Below are 9,051 nucleotides of genomic sequence, written 5' to 3' on the forward strand. Positions count from 1 at the left end.
GCTAAAAGTTACAATGTGTATAACTTTTAAATTAGGGGAAATTCTTTCTCAATACTTTTCAACCTGTAATATAAGCAACAGGTCATGAAAGACAAGCCCACTCAGAGGTTCCCCATCCACTTTCCTCCATCCAGGAGCCACGGAAGTGGGCATGGTGCCACCAGCCACTTGCCTCCTCCAGGGCAACAGTTCTAACCTATGAAAATGTGAAGTTCCTGCCAGCGGTCTTTGAGACCACTGAATAAATGCGTTGTACATACATGTTCCACTCATTTTCAAATGTATGCTGATGCTTCCCTCATATTATCTTCTTCTCTAATAAATGTTCATGCAGTTCCGATTAGCTTTCTGACATTATGCAGTTTCTCAGACAGGGGCCCCCACAAGGGCAATTAGCGTCAAGTGGGAGCCTGAGAACCATGGTGTCTGCAAAGACCTTCGCGGTAACAGAACAGGTACTGCGTTAGAAGAGGGGAGAAAAAGGAAAGCATGAGACCTGGTCAACATGAGCACAAACCCAGTTACAGTGGGAGCCACAGCAAGTCAACCCTTATCATTTGAAAATTGTCTTGATTATCCAATTATTTACCATTTTAATGATTATAAACACAACCTTTGTTTCTTTGCCAAGAAGTTAACACAGAAAAATCGTACCTTTTCTTTCTCTTTTCTTATCTTTTCAAAGCATAAAACAAATAATTTTTAAAAGGTTGATAAAGAAAGTTGAGTTATTTAAAGTTTTAGATTCTTCTCTGTAAAGTACCACTTTATACTTCAGAAGCAATCTATACAGAATATATATGATTATAAAAGGAATTACAATTCTATTAAAATGCTTTTTGATTTTTAAAAGGGTTTTTAATTTTAAACCTATGTGAATGCTTGTTTTATATACACAGACACACATTCATTTTTTTTTTCAAATTTGTTCAGAAAAGGACTGACTTGAGCAAATACAATTATTATAGGACTATGAGTCTAAAATCTAGAAATACAGGAAATACTAAATACTAGAAACACAAGAAAACTAGACTGTGGAAAAATAAGAATTATACTGAGAGATAAAAAGACAACTCCAAGTATTAGTTGCATAACACTGGGTTAGAACATCAGCACATGTGTTAATTGTGTAAAATAATGCTATATTTATAATGGGTGCTTGATAAACGCTTATTCAATAAACGACTGGCTTATTCAATAAAAGACTTACTTGGCTATTCTGGCATTATTAGTCACTGAGAAAGTTAAGAGGCTTAAAGAGTGTATAATATATATATATAAGACATGGCATTCTAAACAAAAATTTATAGTTGCTTCTTTCTCAAACATGTCTTTTATGAGTTTACAATCTAGATCAAAATATAGATCTCACAGTTTAAAATACATTCTTCCATAGACATGTAGCTATCACCAATGACTTTTCCTTATACCCCCTAACTACACTTCAGTTTAAAACAAAGTTTTATATACTAAGCACATACCAGCATATGTAATCAAATTTGTCTTGCTTTTTATGCTGTTAGGACTCTGTTGAATTCAGAGCTACCAAGTGCTATCAGTTTCTTTCAGAAAAGGATTTATTACCTAGCCCATTAAATAAGACACTTCAATAAATATACCATACTAATACTTTTGAAAATGAAAATATTCAATGCTGGTAAAGATAAATATTAACAGGCACTCTCAATAACTGAGAGTAGAAGAAAAGTCTTTCTAGAAGGCAAGGATTTAAGTGTATGGATGTTTATCATAATGATGAGAACTGAGACAAAGTCAGTGATCAGCAACAGAAGCAGCTGAATTATGTATCTGAACATAAGAGAAAAAAAGAACCTTATACCCACAGGATGGAAAACTGAACTTAACAGAACTTAAAATTAACAGAATATGGATAAATGTTCATTAAAAAAAAAAGCATTAAGTAGAGAAAAAGCAAGACACAAACCTGTATGTAAGAGTTTACATTTGTAAATTTTGTTCTTTATACAAAATATACTTTAGAAAAAGATTTGAAAATAATATCAAAATGTTACTAAGGGTAATCTCTAAGAAGTAAAATTAGGAGTTACTTTAATTTTTTTCTTTTAGTTTACTGGATTTTTTTTTCCCAAGAAGTATCACTTTGAAAATACATATTTAAAAGGAATCATTTGAAATACAAAGCATCTGAGTGATAACTGGGACACCTTTGATCCTGCAGCCCCGGAAAGGTCACTGGGACTTGCTCAATTGAAGTCTGCCTATCACTGTGCAGGATCCTGCAGGAACAACCGAAAGGGCCAGTTACAAGGGCTCAGAGACGCTCTTAAAAGGTAAAACATCTTCAAAATAGGGGAACCTCATTAATAGGAAATAAAAGGTAAATGGATATCATTTTTACACTTTTGACACTCTTTTATTCAAACTCTCTCATAAAGGTGAGTTTGGGTTCTATCCGTTCATTAAACACAATTTCCCAGAAGTCATTTTCAAACAGAAGAAGGCACTCCACAGTAGCTACAGAAGCTGGGCTATGCTGGATTGGATCAGTGCATTTCTGTGAAAGTCATAGAGAGTGAGTGTGTCACTTTGTATGGTTCTGCTTCAAGTGTTTCGTGTGGGGGCTTTGGGCTTGGCTCTGCTGAGAAAGGCCTTGGTTACCTTGGGTCAAGGGTATTCTACCTTAACCTTGTCCCTAAAAATGCCCAGAGCAATTATAAGAATTGAGCATGTGGCTCATAGGGACCCACTCCTCCTCCTCTGGGAGTCCTGGGCTCTGCTGGCCCCGTCTCCAATCTTCACCCCATGGTGGCCACGTGGGAAGTGGGGTAGGAGCACCTGCCCCACTCTACAGAACCACTCGGGGCTAGGATGCCAGCCTAGGCTTCTTGCTCCCTTCCACTGGACACAATTCATCCACAAATCAGACTTGTTGAGACGACACCAGCTCCTCTTTCCAGTTCTCCTTTTATCCCCCACAAAGCCACACCAGAGCTCTCTCGGCCACCACTGATTCATGGCGTCCCATCTCTTTCTCTCCCCCAAGTTCCACTCTTGGTCTCAGATCAAAACGTTTCCTCATTCAGAGTTAAGAAAAGAGTCATTAAGACTTGGACTTCCCTGTTTTCTGCACATTCTCTGAATCTGGCTCCCCTACTCAAACACAGGCCAGGACAAATGTCAGAAAAGATGTCTCAGCCCTCCCTTCCTCAATCTTCTTTTATATCTCTGGAATATGGTTTTTCTAAGAGCCTAGTATTCTTCCCATCTTTGCCCCCATCCTTTCCTATTCTTAATATTCAGCAAGACCACCAGGTTCCATGGTAATACAGGCCAGTCATTCACATTTCCAAACCTTAACATCTCTTCAACGTAATTGACAAAGGGATAAAGGCAGATGAAAGCTACTTTCACTTTTTCCTTTTTTCTGGCCAGGCCTCAAGGCATGTGGCATCCTAGTTCCCCGACCAGGAACAGAACCTGCACCCACTACAGCAGAAGCACAGAGTCGTAACCACTGGACCTCTAGCGAAGTCATGAAAGCTACTTTTAATACACAACATTTGGGATATTTCTTGTTGGTGCTGAGATACAGGTGTATATGTGTATCTGTTCGTATATGCTATTTAAAGCCACAGAGGAGCAACCAGAGTTGCAATAGCTAGAGTACAGATGCATATTAATATACAGGTTCACAGCTTAGGTGTTCCACATGTTTTATTTGTTTTGGTTTGGTTTAGTTTTCTATTTGGGCTGAACGCCCATAAATCATTATCTTAGCAAATGACTCTCATAGTTTCCAAAAGTCACCCAGCCAACTAACTTAAATGATGCCATTATACAAAGTAGCAAATAAGTATCTTATAAATACAAAGAAGGAAGAAGGAAAAACAGCTACAAAGCAAATGTTACTGAAACCCAACAATAGGGCTAAGTACTGGATAACATGTCATTCAGGATTTAGGACAATAAATCAAGCTGACACTGGCCTTCTCACCCTCCAAAATGCCAGTAAGGTATAATAATGGCCACAGACAGCTAATGTTGGGTAATTAACTGTGGAAGAATCATATCCAAGTGGAATGTTCTGGATGGAGACATTAGAATGTTTTCTTTGCCCCATGCAGAATTCACAGCAGATGTATACGTCTGCATTTCCCAAGAATCCAAAATGCTGTGTCCTGGAAAATAACACATTCCTTTGGCTCTGAGGAAAAGGTTTTACCCAAACTGGCTTTGCCCTCGGGTAGGATTTTGCACTTGATTTGTAGGTTTAAAGAGGACATACTGAGTAACAAAGTTTCCTAAATCAAAAGACTGAGACTTCCCTCAGCCCAAAACAGAGTTAGAACCCTACATGAAACGTTGGATGTCACCTAAAATTGCAGAATATCTCTTATGCAAAATAATTTTACAGTTACCCTTTTCTCAGAATTGCCTATTGCATTTACAATGAACCAATCTTATTCACTTTTCCTTCATGTACAAAACACAAGGAAGAATGTGTTTTCTTGATTCCGAAAAATGTGAATATATTTTATTCTGGATTTCTAAGTCTGAGCAGGGAAATGTATTAATTTTTAAGAATTCTAAGCAGTGCTTTTTATTAGTATTATATCAAACTAAGCCAAATTGTGGGATTGTATATATACACATCAGACAAGATTATGTACATATATACATATGTATGTTTCTAAACTACATGTGTATGGATATATATATATATATATATATATGCATCAGACTGGATTAACTTGATAATGGCTTCCTGCTCATGAAATTATGTTACTAAAAATAATTACACCTGAAGTCATCTCATAGAAATGACACAGCAGGTAAATTTATATCTCCTACTCCTAACTACTGGGCTTCCCAGATGGCTCAGTGGTAAAGAATTTGCTTGCCAAGGCAGGAGACACAAGTTTGATCCCTGGGTGGGGAAGATCCCCTGGAGGAGAAAATGGCAACCCACTCCAGTATGCGTGCCAGGGAAACCCATGGACAGAGGAGCCTGGCCGGCTATAGTCCACTGGGTTGCAGAGAGTCAGACACGACTGACCACACAATGCACGCACTCCTCCTTCAACATAAAGACCAGTTATGCTTCCAAAGACAGCCACCACTAGCAAGAACAGGAAGAAATTCTTACCACCCTCTCTAGCAGAGAACCTGGGTGTGGGCTTCCCTGGTGGCTCAGTGAAAAGAATCTACCTGCCATTGCAGGAGACATGGGTCTGATCTGTGGTCCAGGAAGATCCCACAGGCCGCAGAGCAACTAAGCCCATGCGCCACAACTGCTGAGCCTGTGCCCTAGAGCCCGGGAGCTGCCACTGGGGCCTGTGCGCCCTGGAGCCCCTGCTCCCCATGAAGAGAAGCTGTTGTGGCGAGAAGCCTGTGCGCTGCAACCAGAGAGGAGCCCTCGCTCGCTGCAACTAGAGAGAACCACAAGCAGCAAAGACCCAGCACAGCCAAAAAATAAACAAAATTTAAAAAGCGGGGTGTGTGTACCAAAGCATTATTATGGAGGAAAATCAGGCATACTATAGAATATGCTATAGGTATTATTAGAAAAGATAAAACTTAGTCATCCAAGACTCATCACCCTTTGCTCCCTTACCTGCAAATTCCAGAATACCACCTTCCTCTTTGATATCCTGAATCCCATGTTTCACTTCTCTAATATTACAGAGTTTAGGCACATTCACTTGTTCCCTTATTTTCTGTTATTAAGTGAATCAATTCCACTCTTCTTTTTCTCTATTTAGTTTATATAATAAAAGAACAAGTGCCTGTTGCAAAAAAAAAAAAATGTTTTGTAAGCCCAAAATAACTTTATAAGGTAAAAAGGAAAAGTACCCTCCTCTCTTTATCATCTGAACCCACTTCCTTCAGGAAGCCACCTGAAGAGACAAGGTATATGTGTGCTTGTATGCAGGTCTGTATATAAATATCTTCTGCAGTTTCTTTTTTTCACTTACCATATCATGATTTTTTTCCTAAGATAATATGCCAAAGCAGTTAACAGACACATTTACATGTAGTGCACTTCCTTTCCCTACACTGAGATTGTTAAATCAAGATTTACTGAATAGCAAAAGCAGTAAAACAAAAAACCTCTCGGTCTAATACTAATATATCTGGTTATGATCATTTTTACACTTGCCTTCAACATACAAATGGTGAGAACAAATGGGTGAATGTACATGCATAAATACATATGCACTATAAGTATGTAGATTCTTATACAGACAAATGTTAACATAGTAATGTATGTATACTGAAATGAAATTAATTTTCAAAGGCAAGAAGCAAAGGAGGGTGCGTAGGTGGTGAGGCTTCTGGGTTTTGAATAGGGAGGGACACCGTGTGGAAATTTCCCGGGCTTTGGAGACAGTGACACAGGGTCAAATCTAAGCCCACCTCCTACTGATTTTGTGGTTTTTCTAAGTCCCTTAACCATTTGAGCTTCCTTTTCATCATCCGTAAAATGGGAAAAGACTTATCTTACAGAGTTTTAGAATTTAAGTGTTTAAGATGGTGCCTTGAACATTCTAAGTGCTCAAAAAGTGCCCTATTACCGTTAATAATCCAGAAACTACATATTCTAGACCTGGTGATCTGATACCTCATATCACCAAATACTTGCAAACCTTGCTATTTTATCTTTGTGTTTTGGTTTGGCTTCATGTTTTTATATTAATTTTGTTTGTACAGACACAGAAAGTGTCTTAGAAATAAATTACTGTAAAGATGCCTAGCAGCTGTAATGCATTATTGAAATATGATCCTTTCTCCTCCTAGTCCCCCAGGGTATCTTGCTCTGGGCTCAGTAGCAATTTCCAAGCCTCCTCCTTAAAGCAATCCTAAGTTTTTTCTTACAACTTGTGACAAACACAAGTCATCTGAGTACCACAAAATCACTGAAAATACCTCTCATGTCTGCTGATGACCAGCAGCTTCAAGTGTCAAAAGCCGACCTTGCCAATGAAGCTGCCTCCTGGCCTCTCCTTTCACTTGCCAAGGCCATCAGTGATGCACACACCTGTGGCAGACCAGTCGTCACGTCTTAGGGAAATAAATGCCCTGCAGACACCAGGGGCCCGCTTTTATCACCTCCTTGGCCAACCGGACATCCACCACACCTTTTGCATTCATTTATTTTTGAAGAGGTTAGATTTCCACAAAATCCTAAACTTCTAGAACAATTAGGAGGAAGCTTGTCCCCTATACTGTTCAACCATCTCCTTTGACAGGTGAGAAGACGGAGACTCAAGATGTGCCCTGTCTGACGGCATACAAATAAGCTAGACCCCAGTTGGGATTAAAACCTCAGCTCTCTAAGGCTGGTTCTTCCTATTACTGACAGGTATGGTTTTATCTGTTCCAGTAGCTCTGTCAAATGTTTATTGAATATTTTCGGATGAAAGGAAACGTTCTTGGTTGCGAGTGAGTGGGAGAGGAGAAATGTACCCTGTCCTGGCCTTAAGGGTATTCAGTCCACCTGCCTGTTCACGCGGGGGTGGATAAATGAAGGGGAAAGTTGCATTTGGGATTTTTCAGCATCCTACTTAAATTTGTAGGGGGCTGTGTAGAAGATAAACAGGACCCCCAAAGGACTAGAAACCCCCACTGTTACCTCAAAATGGCTCTAGGGACACGTTAGGCCAAGTTGAAGTAAAGAAACACAGAGGTGGTGTATTTCTTCTAGGATGGTAGCAGGCAGGGGAAAGAGGGGGGTTTTTTTCCCAGCATTTGTTCACCTGGGGAAAGCAGACGGTCAGTTTCCTCCTGCAGCCGCCCAAGCGGCTCTGTATCTGTTCGCCGGCTGGCTGCTGCTTTTCGCCTGCCTTTCTGCGACGATGTTTATGGCAAGGGCGCGAGTGGGGCTGGGCCAAGACGGGCCTGGACACCGGGGCCCAACCTCACCCCGCACCCGGGCCGCTGCCGGCGCCGGGCGAGGGCTCCCTTGGGCAGCGCCTTTGTTTTCCTGACTCCAGCTACGTTTGCGGAAGTGCTGCCCGCGCCGGGGTGCCGGCTACAGCCAGCCCTAGCACCCCAAAAGATGGCAAAGGACCGGGGAATCCGAGGGGAGGGAGGCAGCGGCGGGCGATCGGGGCTGGGAGCGGTGACACCCCCCGCCCCGCCGCCCGGGCTCTGGGCGCGTCCTCGCCGCCGCCCCCCTCCGCACGGCAGGTGTGCGCGCCGGCGGGGGGCTCCCGGCCCTCGGCTCGGCCCCCGGGCGCTCCGGGCCCCGACTCACCTGCGGCGGCGGCGGCGCTCAGCTGCGCGGGGCGCGGGGCGCCTTCTCCCCCCGGCGCGGGGCGGCGGCTCTGGGCGCCGGGGCGGCGGCCGCCGGGGCGGCGCGCACCATCTCGGGCGCGTAGCCGGCTCCTCCGGGGCTGCGGCGCGGGCGTGCGAGCCGCTGGGGAGACCGGGAGCGGCGAGCCGCGCGCACCGGCCGGCCCGACCCCTCTGCCGCTCCGCTCCTGCCTCCGTCTCCCGCCCGGCCTCCGCCGCTCGCTGCCGGCTGGACGCGTGTCAGGGCCGAGCGCGGAGGACCCGCCGCCAGGTGCAGCGCTCCGCCTCCTGCGGCGGCTGCGTCGGCGGCGGCTCCTCCCGGCCTCCCGCCCGCCGGGGCGGCCCCGGGGGGCCCGCGGCCTCGGCCCTGCCCGGGAATCGCGCCGCGCTGGGGGGAGGAGACGCGCGGGTCGATCCCCGGGTGCCCGGACCCCGGCTGGGACCCACGCCCCGCAAGGCGAACGACGCGGGCCTGGCTCCGGGCGGAGGGGGCGGAGGGTGGACGGCCGGCTGGCTGGGGATTGTAAAGATCAGCAACAACAGTCACAGCCATCGTTTATTGAGCTTCTATTAAGAGCCAAGCAGACTGCCGACGGTATTAACGCGTTCGTTCAGCGTCTCTAGACCGACCGTGGCCTGGCCAGCAGTCCTCAGGTGACCCGGGAGAGAGGAGCTGGGCAGGAGACAAATAACCGGGGCGGCAGGCCTCACTGGGGAAGGGCTGAGACTGAAGCAGGCTTTCCAACTGAGAAGGTGCTACCCGAGTATCTCGCT

At 44.4% G+C, this 9,051-nt stretch overlaps 1 protein-coding gene across 6 annotated transcripts in view; it reads right to left on the minus strand.

The window, feature by feature from the left end:
* Nucleotides 1-8,756, minus strand: part of MFSD6 (major facilitator superfamily domain containing 6) — a 94,234-nt gene extending 85,478 nt beyond the window's left edge. For 5 of the 6 annotated variants that reach the window (XM_069576916.1, XM_069576918.1, XM_069576915.1 and 2 more), the window contains exon 1: nucleotides 8,240-8,756. The gene's annotated coding sequence lies outside the window, so the exon portion shown is untranslated. The remainder of the gene's footprint in view (nucleotides 1-8,239) is intronic. The other variant, XM_069576919.1, reaches the window with a different exon arrangement.
* Nucleotides 8,757-9,051: the final 295 nt, after the last annotated feature.

The sequence above is a fragment of the Ovis canadensis genome, chromosome 2, assembly GCF_042477335.2.
Source record: "Ovis canadensis isolate MfBH-ARS-UI-01 breed Bighorn chromosome 2, ARS-UI_OviCan_v2, whole genome shotgun sequence".
NCBI lineage: Eukaryota > Metazoa > Chordata > Mammalia > Artiodactyla > Bovidae > Ovis > Ovis canadensis.